We start from the raw sequence: 15,429 nt of genomic DNA on the forward strand, positions 1-15,429 counted from the left end.
GTTCCGAGATTTAATCAAGATCGTGCAAGCTGCGATACATACACGTGGATAATTAAAACTCATTTCGTAAGTAATTAAAGCACATTTCATAAGTAGTTGTAGCTAGATAAAGCTGCATAATGAGAATAAATTTATAATTATACATATATGGCTTAGGGGTTCACACATGATTCTATTGTATATAAAATTTCAACTTTAGATCGTTCCAATAAAATTGTTTCTTCTCTGCTGAATATATTTTACCTATCATAAAATCTATTACGTACTACATAATGAATTGTATAAAGAAATAAAAATGGGCACAAGCAATAGGTCTTGTTAATTTTAATAGCACAATACAAGACATCCCAATTAACTGCACTATTAACTGAAGCTAAGCAACAGGAAATGTCGTAATTTCTTTCCTTGCACGGAGTGCAACCGAAGGGTGCAAAGCAGACAGAATTTCGATACTCTCGTCACGTCGCTCGCACACGTGTAACATAAACGTCTGCATAATTCATCGAACCCTACGTGTGTGATTCCTGGGCAAACATTACAACTACTTTGAAGGTACTAAATGTTGAACCTGCGTGTTATGAGAAATGTCGCTTTTATATCCTGGTATTCCTTTGGCAAATATTAAACGGAAAAAATGAAATAAATATGAAGTGTACACCCGTATTTAAAATTATAAGAGACTGCTCTCGTTAAAAGATACTATATATATAGATGACATTAAAAAGAGCTGTACTACTTCCAGAAACGATGATTCATAAATTTCGTGGAATAATCTCTCAGTAGCGCGGAGAGAATCGGAAGACGTTACGCTTCCCTGGCGTTGAACTCTCCGAATCGAGAACTGCCGCGTCGTTGAGGGTACAGCTGGCGATGAGATTCTTGCGACACAATTGCTCAGCAAATAAATAGTCATATAGAATATCCGAACAGATTTTAATTTACCGTTACAATATCCAGTTGTAATATCTGAATAAGAATAATTTATTCATACGTTTTACTTTCTCAATCGCGAGCCTTACAAAATTTAAAAAAATAAATTTAACATTCTTTTCGAAGTTTATTTCAAAAATATAACATTATCGATTCCGCAAACAAGTGTCTAACTTCTGACTCACAAAAGTTGGAGGTCGATGGACTGGGTACACGAACGACCAACCAGAGGTACCAGCATGAATATTCGGGACACGTAGAACGAATACACGAAATTGGACGCTTATCTCGCTCGTTCTTTTTAAAACAATGCTTTCTCGCTGAGCTATGCACACATTTTACAGGCAAGTACAACTTTCTTAGACTGTAAAGTTTGAAAAATCATTGAAAAATGTTGAATAGATCACAGACAAAGTTCAAACGTAAAAATGATCGGATTGCGGCATGAAAAAGTCTTTGTTATAGGCGTCCATTTTCTCGCGTCCAACTAAGAATAATCTCTTTGACCTTGAAGGGCTATTCCATTCGCGGCATCGAGCTCTCTCTCCCATTCGTTACGCGAGTGCAGGGGTAATCCATGAACGCGCGAAGCAAATCAACGCCCGTGAACGAGACCGAGAATCGAGCGGCGCGTACGCGTCACACGCCGCTTAAGAGAAATGAGTTTCGTTTTCGCGCCCTCAGCTCTGCCTCCGCACACTCTCGTCTCGCATTTTAAAGAAACTGTACTCGCGTACATATGCCGTTGGTATGTAACAATAACCCTTTGAAGCGTTGTGGTCGCAACGCACAACCACATCTTGTAGACGCCTACATGAGGATATACCAATAAAAATTAGCGGTATTTCTTTTCTCTAAGATATATCCACGAAATCGACTAATACGGCGCGCGCGTTATCGAGGGTTAAGAGAGATTTCAGCATTGCGTTATTATTGAGATATACGAGGCCCGCGATAGGGTGCATCTCTCTTGGCGGTATACAAGGGAATTAATCATCTCATCCTTGAGAGACACGACACCTTCTCTCGGGACGCGTAGCTCATGTGCGCTTTTGTAACGTCCGCGTGCTCTAACCGACGCGGTTGCTCAACAGCTACGGCCCTGACTTTGAACCGAGGCTCTCATCGTGGGAATGGCGGCCGCGAGAAGTGCCGGCGATCGACGAGGAACTTATATAGATAAGATTCATAAGATTCATTTCAGTTATTATTCAGAAACAAAATTTACATCCAATATTACTTCGAAAGGCCAATCCTATTTTCGTCGAATTATCATATTTCCATCTCCTCTTTTTTCCGGAGCACTGTAAAAATAAAATCCTCACTGTTACGGGGACTTATCGGTACGCTGCCATCGCGCGATTCGAGGTCGATCGACTCTCGACGAACGTTCACCTAAGGCACCGCCGAGGAGGACCTTCGCCATGAACTTCTGCACGTTTCCCCACGCGAGATATATCTTACTTCTCGATATCTTGCGGAATCGTGAAGCGATCCTTCTATCCGCAGGCGTCTCCGCACCCAACGAACCTGTTTGGTCGTTGACACTTTTTATCACGTCGAGGTACCCTGTCGGCCGTGCCTTCCGCTGTTCGCGCGCGAACAAACGCGACACTTTTCGCACCAGTGTTAGCACCAGTGTTAACACCAAAATCCCACGTACCTTAGCCGGCTTATCCACTGATACCGCGATCCCAGATCCTAGGTTCACCCCGGTCTCTAATCACTCGATAGTTCTATAATCACTGGTACCGGTTTATTTTTTTTCTTCTTTCCTTCGAACTTTGTCAAACCCGAAAAATCTCTGTCTCTCGAGGGTGGCGGAGATATCGACGTAATTCGATGGTGATCTCTCCGCCAAGATTTTTCGACACCGGGCCGATCACACGCGACTCTCGAGCACTTGCCGTCCGATCGACGTGAGGAAAAAAAACGACGCTCCTGTTGGCTGGACTGTCGGCACGGCTCTGTCTTCGAGGCAGCGCATCCGCCTGACTTTATAAACCGAGTAGGTCGAGTGGTGGGTCGCGGCTGCTTGCCGGCTATAACTGGAGAACGATTGGAGAACGCTGGTTAAAGGCGTCCGCGGATTGGCCCGCGGATCTAGCGGTACCGAGACTCCATCCTGGGGGATCGACTGCCTCCGCGGAGCCGCGATGTTTCCATGCGTTTCTCTCTTCCTACAGCCCGGCTAGTTACCCGGTGTAATTAGGGAACAGTGACATTTTACCGTTTTTCCCTCTCTTTCTGTCCCGCTCCGCGTTTGAGGTCTCCTCGATCGTGCTATCAGTCGACCGATACGCGAGGAAAGAAAAATCTGATCCGTCTCACTTCGACCGAATATAAATTAAGTGTAATAACAGCTCGGAAGTGTGACACAAATAAGAAAAAGCTGATTTTTAATTATAAAACAATGACAAATAACGATAAACTGTTCTTAACATGTTTTCAATATATATATAATAAAGGAAAATTAAATAAACTAAACCTGAGAATTATTATCCTCGTTCGTTTCTATTTGCATTTAATTAAAGAGAGTCGCAATTAGAACGTTCTTCGCATCGCAATGGCTACGCACCACGGGAGACAATTTTCAGAAAACTTGAACGACACCGTAAATGATATACCAATCAGCCATACGGCGCTTAGCGTGCATAATTATGATAATAACATTTTATTGTTCGTTAACGCGACGTTTAATGCGACGAGTAGCTTAGACTGTATATTACTTCCGATCGCGACACGCAAGTAAATGCAATACGATTCGCATTAATGTAAACCCAACGCTAAATAAAGGTAAACGGTGGCTCGGTATAGGCCACCGACGGTGCAGCAAACGTATAATTTCAGGCTGAGAGCTAAAGAGCGACGCAGAGAGTTCACGATAGTATAGGTACGCGGAGTGCGGCCGACGATTTTTGCGAGACGTCACGAGAAAGAAGAGAGAAAGAGAGAGAGAGATGCCTCGTAACTTCTGCATCTACGCGGCACCGTAAACGTAATGGCAGTCACGGACCGTCAGCCGTGAAACTGTTATCCACGAACTTGAGCGGTGCGAAGGAGTCAATAGGCTCTGACGCGATGGAATGTCGGCCGAAATAACAATCCTTTCTCTCCGAGTCTCGGGGTCGACGTAATTTTTTGCTAACAAACTTTACGAACTCTAGGCTATGTGGCACCTTGATCTGTCAAGAAAATATACAACTCCTTAAGAAATTGTCTTCAAATTTATTTCAAGCTTTACTTTATAAATCTATCCCTTTTATGATCTATACATCGAATATGTATTTATTCTCATAAAATACATTATTAGAATTTTTAAATATAATTTTAAACACTGGTTGTTCATGGAACACATAATTTATTTTTATAAAAAGAGAGTGGCCGTGTTATATATTTAGATGTCGAGATTCAGCTCGTCCTTTGTCAGCAGATTGTCTCGCTTATGCCACTGGTCCGATTAATGGCGGAACGATTTGAATTTACGAGCCGTCGTCGAGCAGCCTATCTGATTCCACCGGAACGCACATCACTTCGATCGTTAGGCATACGAGCCGATTGTTAACCAAATATTTATATCGCTGTAAGAGTTGCGAACATCGTGAACGATGTTAATAACGCAAGGGATCGATTTTTACGAATAAAAGGAAGCGTCGTATCGCGTCGCTTCACCGCGTCCCGCGACCATTCGAGACGAACTCGCTGTTAAAAGCGGTCGATTTCATGCTCGAAATAACTGCAATGTGAAGACTGGTACCAATCTGAGGAAGAGCGCTCGCCGCTAATACAGCCGTAAAATTATGCCACATATTATTGCTCAATATTGCGATTAAGATTAAAATTAATAATCGATTAAGATTAAGATTAAACCTGGGGAAATTTAGTTGAAACTGAAACCTCGTTAGCTTTCCACGACGATGCAATCGTCTTATCTTAGAGAGCGCACGTAAAAGATGCAAGTTCCAGTCTCCGCAATGAAATCGAAAGAGATGGCCTTCTCGTTATGTTTCAACGAAAATAACGCTCATGTATGTGCATGCTCGCATGTATATGCATATTGGATAATTTTCACTTACATATCGATTAATTGAACGCGCGATTAAATTATGATGCGTTTGACGAAGCCTAAATATAGTCTCGTGGCTATATTGCGGAGCGGCGCGCTTTGAGGATGTTGTTAAGAGTCGTAAAGAGCGCAAGAAAACCCCCTGTGTACAATATTGCGCAGACTCGTTACCCCGTTGCCCACAGAATTCTTTTTTTCTAAGAAAAACTCGAGGAGCAAATTGAAGATTCTCGCTTTAATACCAGTCGTTATACACACGCAAGGATCGTTACCGACTTGCGCGGGAATTGTCAAAGGAAAATCTCTCCGAGGGAAACGCGAGAGTTCATCATACGTTTCCACGGGAGGTCGGCCACCATATTCACCGAGACACCATTCTAATTGCCTAAGCAGGACGGAAGGCTAATGACGCGGATTTAAGAGAAGATCTCACGAAACGTACGAATATCAATTCACTTTTTATTCCGCGCCGGAGAAATATATATCGCGGGCACGGGATAAGCCTGCGAAATAAAAGTAACGTGAATCTTCCACCATCTGGATCTCTGTGTAAAGTTGATCATTCATAAAAAGAGAGGTAAACGCACTCCCACGGAAAGAAGTGAATGGCACTTTCGTCGGGAACAAATCGGGTTACCGAGCAATGACGAAGAGCACGTAGCCGAGGTTTAACCGAGGGTTACCGCTAACCTTGGATAGCTACCATCGTTGATTATTCAACGAGTCTCTGTTTCGCGCGTCTTACTCTACACTACTCTTCGCTTGTCTCCTCCTTCTCCCCGTCCCTTCTAGCTTAGAAGATCCTGATTGTCTCTTCTCTGTTTTGTTCTATCTTGACTCTTTTCTCCTTAGCCTAGGTATATAATAGTAGACGCTGTGCTGACTGTGTAACCATTAGAGGCAGGATCCCTTTACGGCCGATCCCTTCCTGGTAGTGATTTTCGTATTATTCCCTTTCTCTTCTTCTCGGATATTCGTGCTCTCGGCTCTCTTCGCTAACGAGTCTCCCCGGTGATTCTCAACGAAGATCATACCCGAGATGTACTTGAATCAGGAAGGAGCATATTACCAAAAGTAATTTACAAAATCTTATCGTTACGTTTAGAGTCTGAAGAATTAATTTCAATATACTTTAATTAGAAAATCAACTAGAAAATTTAACGCAAAAATAATAAATTTAACAAAGATTTTTGATAATGTATATTATATCGTCTTGATGGCACAACTAGACGATCGCGCAACCTAGGACGAGTTATACGGTCACCAACGCGGGCACCGACCATGAAGACCATGAATACCATGAAGAGAACCGTATAACATACGGACAACCGAAATCAGCGAGGTTGGCCAGTCTAAGTGGCTAACTGTAGAATTTTATGCTCGGTGATCTAACGCGCGCATTAGCGGCGGTGTCCATGTGGTACTATGCAAATGGGCGTTCCTATAAATCAAGTTAGGTGTCTAACTGTAGAGTTTTATGGTTTGCTAGTCCCGCTCTAAAATGCGTGCACCCGTTTCCGCGTTCAGACGCGGCGCGGCGACCGACGTGCGCGCCGCAGATCCGCTTTTATTTCTTTTAACATTTAAGCGACGTGAATGCGCCAATGTGGATCACCTTGCGCGAGATTCGCCCATTTGCCTAAGCCTTTCGTTTGCGATAATAATAGGTATTACCTTGGCGCGTTTTGGCGACGCGAAGGCAAGACACGCCTGTCGAGCTTCTACTACAATTTTCGCGAGCCGCGCGATCGTAAAACTTCCGCGCGGTTTTAGCCCCACGTACGGTCGGACGAATGCCGAAGAGGAGCGTGGAATCGCGACGGAACTGCGGGATGCAATAAACTACGACTACCGTTTTCGCGAGCTTACGCCATAAATATTGCAACGGTACAAGGAAGATGTATAACACTATTGTTAACGATATAATGAATGCGTAGTTTGTCGTAGGGGCGTTTGACTCGAATGGGCAAGAAACTACGACCGCTAGAGCGTAGCTGAAATTACCCTTTTACAAAATCTGACGAAAGCACCTTGCATAGTTCTTGAATTTGTGGCTTCCTGTACATATTTACAACCGCGTAAGATCCGTGTCAAAGAATCGCAGGACGAGTTCTGGGTCAGACGGTAGGTATTCCAAAGGAATAACACTCGGAGAATTTTCTTGAAAATTACCGTAAATAATATTTGCTCTCTCTTTCTTGTACAGGGACTTGAAATAATTTTATTCCTCGATACTCGTACGGTGGCGTGCAAGATTCTTCGGCCCGCACGATAAACTATATTAATAGCTCATTGTATAAATGCATCCTCAAGACGGCCGTATGGATGCAGACGCGTTTACCTGCACGCGACCATTATATCCCGCGCGAAAGTGTTACGCGCATTTACTTCGGCGAAAGGGATCAGGCGGTCGTGTTACGTCTTTCTCAGCATCGTGTAACCCTCGCCGAGGTGTCGATCGTGCGAAGTTATTCGCCGACGATGATCGGCCGGCCGAGGCGTCTAACTGTGGCGTTTGGCTACTTTTACGAGCTTGCCGCGCACGCGGCCCCGTGTGCGTGGGCGTGGAAAATGCGGCTGATCGGGCGTGCGGGGGTCATGAAAGGAACGTGTGGCGACCGCGGGGGTTATTACGGGAGGTCAACTGCCTAACTGTGGTGCCCCTCGAGATTTTACGATCATTTGTCTGCCACGTCGCGTCCTGCATCGTCCTACATTGCGTGATTAAGCGACCACACCTTGCGCGATTAAGCGACCCTCACCATACGAGGTTTCCCGATCCTCGGATAATTTATACGATGCTGCGTAATTACGAGAATGTTAGAACTAGGCCGTTGCGTTACGTGCCCTTCCTCGCGCGTATATATCCGCTTTAGAAACGAAACATTGTTTACGCGTTGTTAGCGTTAAAAGATATTAAAGACGCGCTCTTCTCGTCACGCCGCACCGGAGTCATTACAGACGTGTTACGGCAAAAAACTGTAATACTTGCGAAGCGCGTCACCTTGAGCGGGTGCATCGTAGCGCGAGTGCAACAGCCGATCCCGGCCACGCTCGTTAAGATCGGGACGTTACACCATTGTTGTAGAACTCTCCGGGTAACACATTTGATTCGCTCGATCGTTCGTTACGCGGCCTCGACGTGCAACGTCGAGGAAGCGGAGAGTGTCAGAAGAAACGGCAAGACCATTCAGTCACGGTTCTGGCGATCCGCGAGAGAGAGCTTTAATCCTCAAATACGCACGCACTCTATATGCACGCGGGATTCACTCGTAATGTCTCAGATATAGTTACACAAATATAATCTCGTTATTACATGGCGTCCACTTATCCGGTTCTTATCGCCATCTTTTCAATTTATGTTGCTACTTCTTACCGGCGAACACCGATGTAGCTTAACGCTATCGGAAATGATATAACTCAAATTCGAGATAGACGTTATCAGGAGTGCAAGTTAGATATTAGTTCAAAAATGCCGTCTAAATAATATATGTTATATTTAGACTGAATAGTAATACTGTAATCCAACGCGTTTAGTTTGTTTGTAATTAGCAAAACTTGGAAGGAACTTCTTGACGTTTATTCCCAGCATCTACGACCAACAAGAAGAGCTCGAACTAACTAAAGGCCGTAGCCGGATAAGAAGGGTCAATGTGCCCCTACACGGATTATGCTCATTTTTTTTGCTTTGATTGCTATCAGTGTCACTTACAATTTAGTCAAATATTAGCCGTTTTGGTGTAAAAAATAAAAATAAAAATTTCGAAAATAATTCATATCTTTTGATCGGCTTAACCGATTTTGATGAAATTTTAATATGTTGTAGATATCATTGAGACACATTTGTGGAAAATTTGGGAAAAGTTTCTGATGACAGAAACATTGATTTAAAAAATAAATAAATGTTCTTGATTTTTTTTAGTTCCGATATCTTTCTTGTACAATTACGAAAAAATTTTTCTAGAATCTTGGCGTAGTTTCCTATCAGACATAATTTTTTGGAAGTAATAAAATAGGTAGGCGGTACTTTTAAAAAATAAAATATTTTTTTTATTTTTTTAAAATATGATATGCTTTTGGTACGATCGCCATATATTTTATGTAGAATTTTGGGATAGTATTCTACAACAAATAATTTTTTCGAACCAATAAAATAGGTAGGCGGAAGTTTAAAAAAATAAAATATTGGTTTTTATTTTTTTAATTTATGATATGCTTTTTGTACCATTGCCATATTTTTTTGTAAACTTTTGAGACGGTATTCTACAAGTAATTTTTTCGAACTAATAAAATAGATGGAAGGTACTTTAAAAAAAACAAAATATTTTTTTTCAAAATTATTATAGCTTTTTACCATCGCCATATTTTTGTTTAGAATCTTGGAATGGAATCCTACAACAAGTAATTTTCCGGAATCGATTAAATAAATAGGTGCAGGTACTAAAAAAATAATAAAATTAAAATAATTATAAAAGGATAAACTATATATAATCGTATTAAATCAAGTGCTTATTAATAAAGAACACATACACATACACTCAAAATAATGAAGTACACATACACATTCGTTCACATAATCACTCTCATACTATTATTTACACTATTTATAGTTATATTCATATGGATGGACTAATCTTCATCACTATCTTCATTGATAATAGGCGTGATGCCGTCTGTTTTAAATATATTTAAATATAAAAAATATTTAAATAAATAAATAATAAAAATGTTTTACATATATCAAGAGACACGGTAGTGTCTCGCGCCAAGTACGCGCGAAGCGAGACGCACCGTGACTCTTTTACGCGAACGCATGAGTTGCGAGTATCCGAGATTTTGAGATCTCAATAACGAGTGAACGAATCAATTTCTAAGTAGGTTCAATCGATAGCTTGGGGTTTGATTTATAAATAAGAGTCTTTTTTTCCGTTACGTGCCCTACGAGCGAAGATATTGCGATGCAAAGTCCAAATGTGGAAAATTTTTTTTTAAGAAACGTCCACGTCGGACAAAAATGGCGGCTGGTGTGTCACTTTCCCATTTTTGACACGAGAGTACACTCGTGCACTGTCGCAGTGCGTGACAGTTTTTTACAACCTAGAAAAGGATGAGTGTAAGTGTGTGATAGTCGTGACCGTTGCCGCGTCGTGACAGATAGTGAAATATATATAAGTATTGACCGTAGAGATCTGATGCCGAGAGATCTTTAAGAAGGAAGGTGTATCTACAAAATCGTACAAACACGTACGTATATGCTGCCTTGTAAAAGTTGTCAAACTGTATGTTTACGCGAGCGTTACTTCTGTAGTAACTTACGATAATTCACTCGTTTACGCGGAGTAAATTATCGTAAGTTACTACAAAATTCCGTTTACGCGAAGGAAAATTCTGTTTACGCGAAGGAATTATCGTAAGTTTACTACAGAAGTAACGCTCGCGTAAACGTAGTAAGTGAAATATATAAAGTATTAACCACAGAGAGCTGATGTCGAGATTTTTAAAAGAAGGAAGGTATATCCAAAATTGCACACGTATATACGTATATGCTGTCTTGTAAAAGTTGTCGAACTATATGTTTACGCGAGTGAGTACATCTGTAGTAACTTACAGTAATTCATATTAAGCTACGTCGTTGTCTCTCAATCAGAAAAACGTAACCTTCACTACTTTCAACGGTGGCTCTTGATTTCCGATCATAATAGTTACTATAAAATCTCCCGTTTACGCGAAGAAATTATCGTATCGTAAGTTACTACAGAAGTAACGTTTGCGTAAATAGGTTATAAAAATAACATGATGTTATATATGCAGTTTGCCGTGAATATATAATTGCGCCAATTGCAAAGAGAATATATATACTTTGAAAAATAATTGTTGTGCAACTACTTTTAAAAAATAAAACAAAATTGTGTTACCTAACTCAGCCCAAGTGGTATGTATCTTTGTATTCCTGAGAGTCTTTCTATCAACCCAAGTGGTAGTAGTTTTAATTCTCCTTGATAAAATTATATTACAAAGAATTATTTTAATCACAAAGAATTAAAGAGATAACATTATAAAATAAAAATATTTAATTAAAATAAAATAAATAAATTTTTCTTGTAAAAAACTTGGCGCTGCTTTTTTAAGGTCAATCCAGACAAACTTGCATAGGTGCATAAGCATATGCATAAAGAGATGGATTGGTCTATTTCCTTTTGCACATATACATGTAAACCAATCAATTTCTTACGCTTATGTTTATGCGCTATGCAAATTTGTCTGGATAAGAGCCTCCGCACAAGACTCTCGTATGATAGCGTAGCGTAACGTAACGTGGATTAACGCACAAGAAACGTATCGGTTAGAGCCTCCGCACAAAATTTTCGTATGGTAACGTAACGTAGATCAACGCACAAGAAACGTATTGACGTATAAAGCGTTATCTACAATGGCAGCAGGAGTATACAGTAAGACGTAAGCAGTAAGTTATTGACTAATGGGATTTTTACAATTCAATAATAATCGACTGTGATTGGTCAATAGAATAGCTTACTGCTTACGTCTTACTGCATACTCTTGCTGCCATTGTAGACGACGCTTAACGCCGTAAGCGATACGTTTCTTGTGCGTTGACCCACGTTTCGTTACACTACGTTGCCATACGAAAGTCTTGTGCAAAGGTTCTAAACCTTAAAAAAGCAGCGCCAAGTTTTTTACAAGAAAAATTTATTTATTTTATTTTAATTAAATATTTTTATTTTATAATGTTACCTCTTTAATTCTTTGTGATTAAAATAATTCTTTGTAATATTATAATTTTATCAAGGAGAATTAAAACTACTACCACTTGGGTTGATAGAAAAACTCTCAGGAATACAAAGATACATACCACTTGGGCTGAGTTAGGTAACACAATTTTGTTTTATTTTTTAAAAGTAGTTGCAAAATTATTTTTCAAAGTGTATATATTCTCTTTGCAATTGGCGCAATTTAAAGATTTCACATCTTTTTTTGAAATACGTATCACTTAGGTTGAATTAGGTAACGCAATTTTGTGAATTATTTTGTTAGGGAGAAAAATATAAAGCTACTATAGATATCACTTGGGTTGAGTTAGGTAACGCAATTTTGTGAATTATTTTGTTAGGAAGAAATAAAGCTACTACCATTTAAGATTTTTAGATTTACAACATACATTGCGCGTGTACTTTTCGCCTTTTATAACCTTTTTTTGAAAAAGGTAATTTTGTATTTAAAACAGACGGCATCACGCCTATTATCAATGAAGATAGTGATGAAGATTAGTCCATCCATATGAATGTAACTATAAATAGTGTAAATAATAGTATGAGAGTGATTATGTGAACAAATGTGTATGTATATTTCATTATTTTGAGTGTATGTGTATGTTTCGAAATGGCAGGGAATTTCGTGACGTCTGAGGCGAGTAAATTTGTGAATCTCGAATAATTGTAAAGTGAGCTTTATTGCATATTCAGGTACATAGTGAATTAACTTTTATGTGTCTTATGCCGGCGCACAAGGGGCGCCGGACTTCTCAAAAAATCTAGAACAAGAGCTCAAGTTTAACTGCTTGCCTAGCTGTTAGCGGCCGACCAGGAAAATCTTCGTCATAAAAGACCTCCTGGTTGTTATTGGGATCGGCCAATCCAGCCTCGCTGCTCCTTTCTTTCTTAAATTCCGTTTGCGTGCTTACTGTCCTCCAAGCACCCGGAGGAAGAGGCCTCAGTGATGCGCGAGGGTCACCCGGAGCGAGGGTCATCCCTGGTGGACGGGTGAGTCTCCGGTGTGACTCGGGGAGGCTTATTGGCGTCAAAAGCCACCGCGGCTCTGCTGGAGGCGCCGCCGGTTCCTTGGCCTCTGGTCGTCTGGTAGGGGAGGGCCTCTTGGCTTGCCTCCTTGGTCGTCGTCGTCGTCCTCTGCTGGAACCTTGGGTAGAGCCGCCCTTTACCTCCACCATCACAGAGAGAACGTGTCCTGTTCGGCGGGTGGGAGGGGCGGACTCTACCGGGTTCAACAGCTGGCGCATATCAACCCTCGCTCTTCGTTCCGAAGAACGGTAAGCGCCAGCGGATTCCGCTCGCTCCAGGATGGAGCGGAAATTCTGGTGATAAGTCTCCATCACAGTCTCGACACCCGGTATGTGTAATGCCTCGGGGGAAACAATGCGAGAGAATATTTCCTTACGGGCATGCTTGCCCTTACATACTCTTCTGTTTGTATTTTGAACGCGAGAAAGGACAGCCGCCCCGCGGCGACAGGTGTTACTCGCGCTCGCGGTTCTGGTGCGGGGTGGTGCCGCGCCCGCCCGAATTGGCGGGCTTGAGAGCGCAGAACGAGCTGCCGCTCTCGTAGGCGCGCCGTACGGAATACGGATCCGTATAGTGTATGTGTATGTGTACTTCATTAATAAATTATAATTATTTCAATTTACTTTATTTTATTATTTTTTTAGTACCTGCACCTATTTATTTAATCGATTCCGGAAAATTACTTGTTGTAAGATTCCATTCTAAGATTCTAAATAAAAATATGGCAATGGTACTAAAAAGCTATGATAATTTTGAAAAAAAATATTTTGTTTTTTTAAAGTACCTACCTTCCACCTATTTTATTGATTCGAAAAAATTACTTGTTGTAGAATACTATCCCAAAATTCTACATAAAATATATAGCGATCGTACCAAAAACACATCATTTAAAAAAAATAAAAAAGAATACTCTATTTTTTAAAAGTACCGCCTACCCATTTTATTGGTTCCAAAAAATTATGTCCGATAGGAAACTAAGTACTCCCTAGAAAAATTTTTTCGTAATTGTACAAGAAAGATATCGGAACTAAAAAAAATCAAGAATATTTATTTATTTATTTATTTTATCAATGTTTCTGTCATCAGAAACCTTTCCCGAATTTCCCACACATGTGTCTTAATGATATCTACAACATATTAAAATTTCATCAAAATCGGTTAAGCCAATCAAAAGATATGAATTATTTTCGAAATTTTTATTTTTATTTTTTACAGCAAAACGGTTCAATATTAAGGGCTAATATTTGACTAAACTGTAAGTGACACTGATAGCAATCAAAGCAAAAAAAATGAGCATGATCCATGTGGGGGCACATTAACCCTTTTTATCCGGCTACGGCCTTTATCATACTTTGCTGAAAAAGAACAATCTAATTTAATGACGTCTCTAGCTTGATGTAGTTTAACGCTATCGGAAGTGATATAACTCAAATTCGAGATCGACGTTATCAGGAGTGCAAGTTATTAGTTCAGCAGCTTGTCAAAAATTCCATATATAATGTACATACATTTAGACTGAAAAGTAATACGTAATACGTACTGCAATCTAACGTGTTTGGTTTGTTTGTAATTAACAAAACTTGGAAGCAGCTTCTCGACGTTCGTTCCCAGCATCTACGATCAACAAGAAGAGCTCGAGCTAACTAAATTTATCACACTTTGCTAAAAAAGAACAATCTAATCTAATGACGTCTCTAGCTTGATGAGGTGTCCGTCGAATACCTTCATTCGAGTACCTTCTACGTCTTCTCGTAGCATTTATAACATAACAGATGAGCACGCATGGCATGGATCATCGGGAGTTATGGCTGATTAACTGGAGTGCCTGGCGATGCAATAAAGTCGCCCGGCCCCTTGGAATAGGTCTAACTAATACGATTTATTACGCGCCGGGTTCACGTTTAGAATTATTACAGAGCGTCTCTGGATCATATGTTGTCGTCAACAACACTATTGTTGTTGCCGCGGAGCCCGCGGGAGCGGAAATGCAATGGTAATTAAATTTACAACGCCTATCCACGTTTTGACTGGTTGCATCCGCGCCGGGGAGGTCTCTTAATTTGCGCACGCAAACCTCTGCATTATGCAAACTGGTTTCGCGAAACGTTCTCGATTAACGCATCGCATCTTCGCGATCTTTATTTCCGCGAGGCGCCAGACTCGCCACGATGATGACCACGAAGCTGTATGTACATCGCCGATTGTGGAACAGAACGAAAAGGAATGTTGCCGTATAAGAAGCCCCGGAAGTGTTGCGAGAGAGTTAGATGCTTTGGGCGCGTAATCGAGTAATCGAATATACCATCGCGGCCCAATAACAATCGATCACCGTTAAGCCGTACCCACCTGCCGAGCTTGAATTCTCACGCTCGAGCACCTAGCGCGCATAGACGAGAAGGACGCCGAGGATAGAACGTTGCTGCTGCATTTTTTTGCGAACGGGGTGGATGGGGAGGAGCCGCGAATAATCGAAAGGAGCGACGACGGCGTGCTTCCTATCGGCAGCGAGGATATACTTTTTGTCGTCCAGTCAAGACGATTCGTTCCGCGCCGCGAATCCGCCGCTCCATGCCTGTCGTTCCAGGGCGCCCGGAAAAAGAAATGCCGTCTCCCTGTCTA

At 41.2% G+C, this 15,429-nt stretch overlaps 1 protein-coding gene across 4 annotated transcripts in view; it reads right to left on the reverse strand.

Moving 5' to 3' along the window:
* Positions 1-15,429, reverse strand: part of Tyn (trynity) — an 89,485-nt gene that overhangs the window by 40,218 nt on the left and 33,838 nt on the right. The window contains exon 1 of one of the 4 annotated variants that reach the window (XM_071789665.1): positions 2,594-2,872. The exons of the other annotated variants lie outside the window; for them this stretch is intronic. The gene's annotated coding sequence lies outside the window, so the exon portion shown is untranslated. Of the gene's footprint in view, positions 1-2,593; positions 2,873-15,429 lie in introns of those variants that run through there. 4 annotated transcript variants of the gene reach the window in all.

Source organism: Temnothorax longispinosus, chromosome 10 (genome assembly GCF_030848805.1).
Source record: "Temnothorax longispinosus isolate EJ_2023e chromosome 10, Tlon_JGU_v1, whole genome shotgun sequence".
Taxonomy (NCBI): domain Eukaryota; kingdom Metazoa; phylum Arthropoda; class Insecta; order Hymenoptera; family Formicidae; genus Temnothorax; species Temnothorax longispinosus.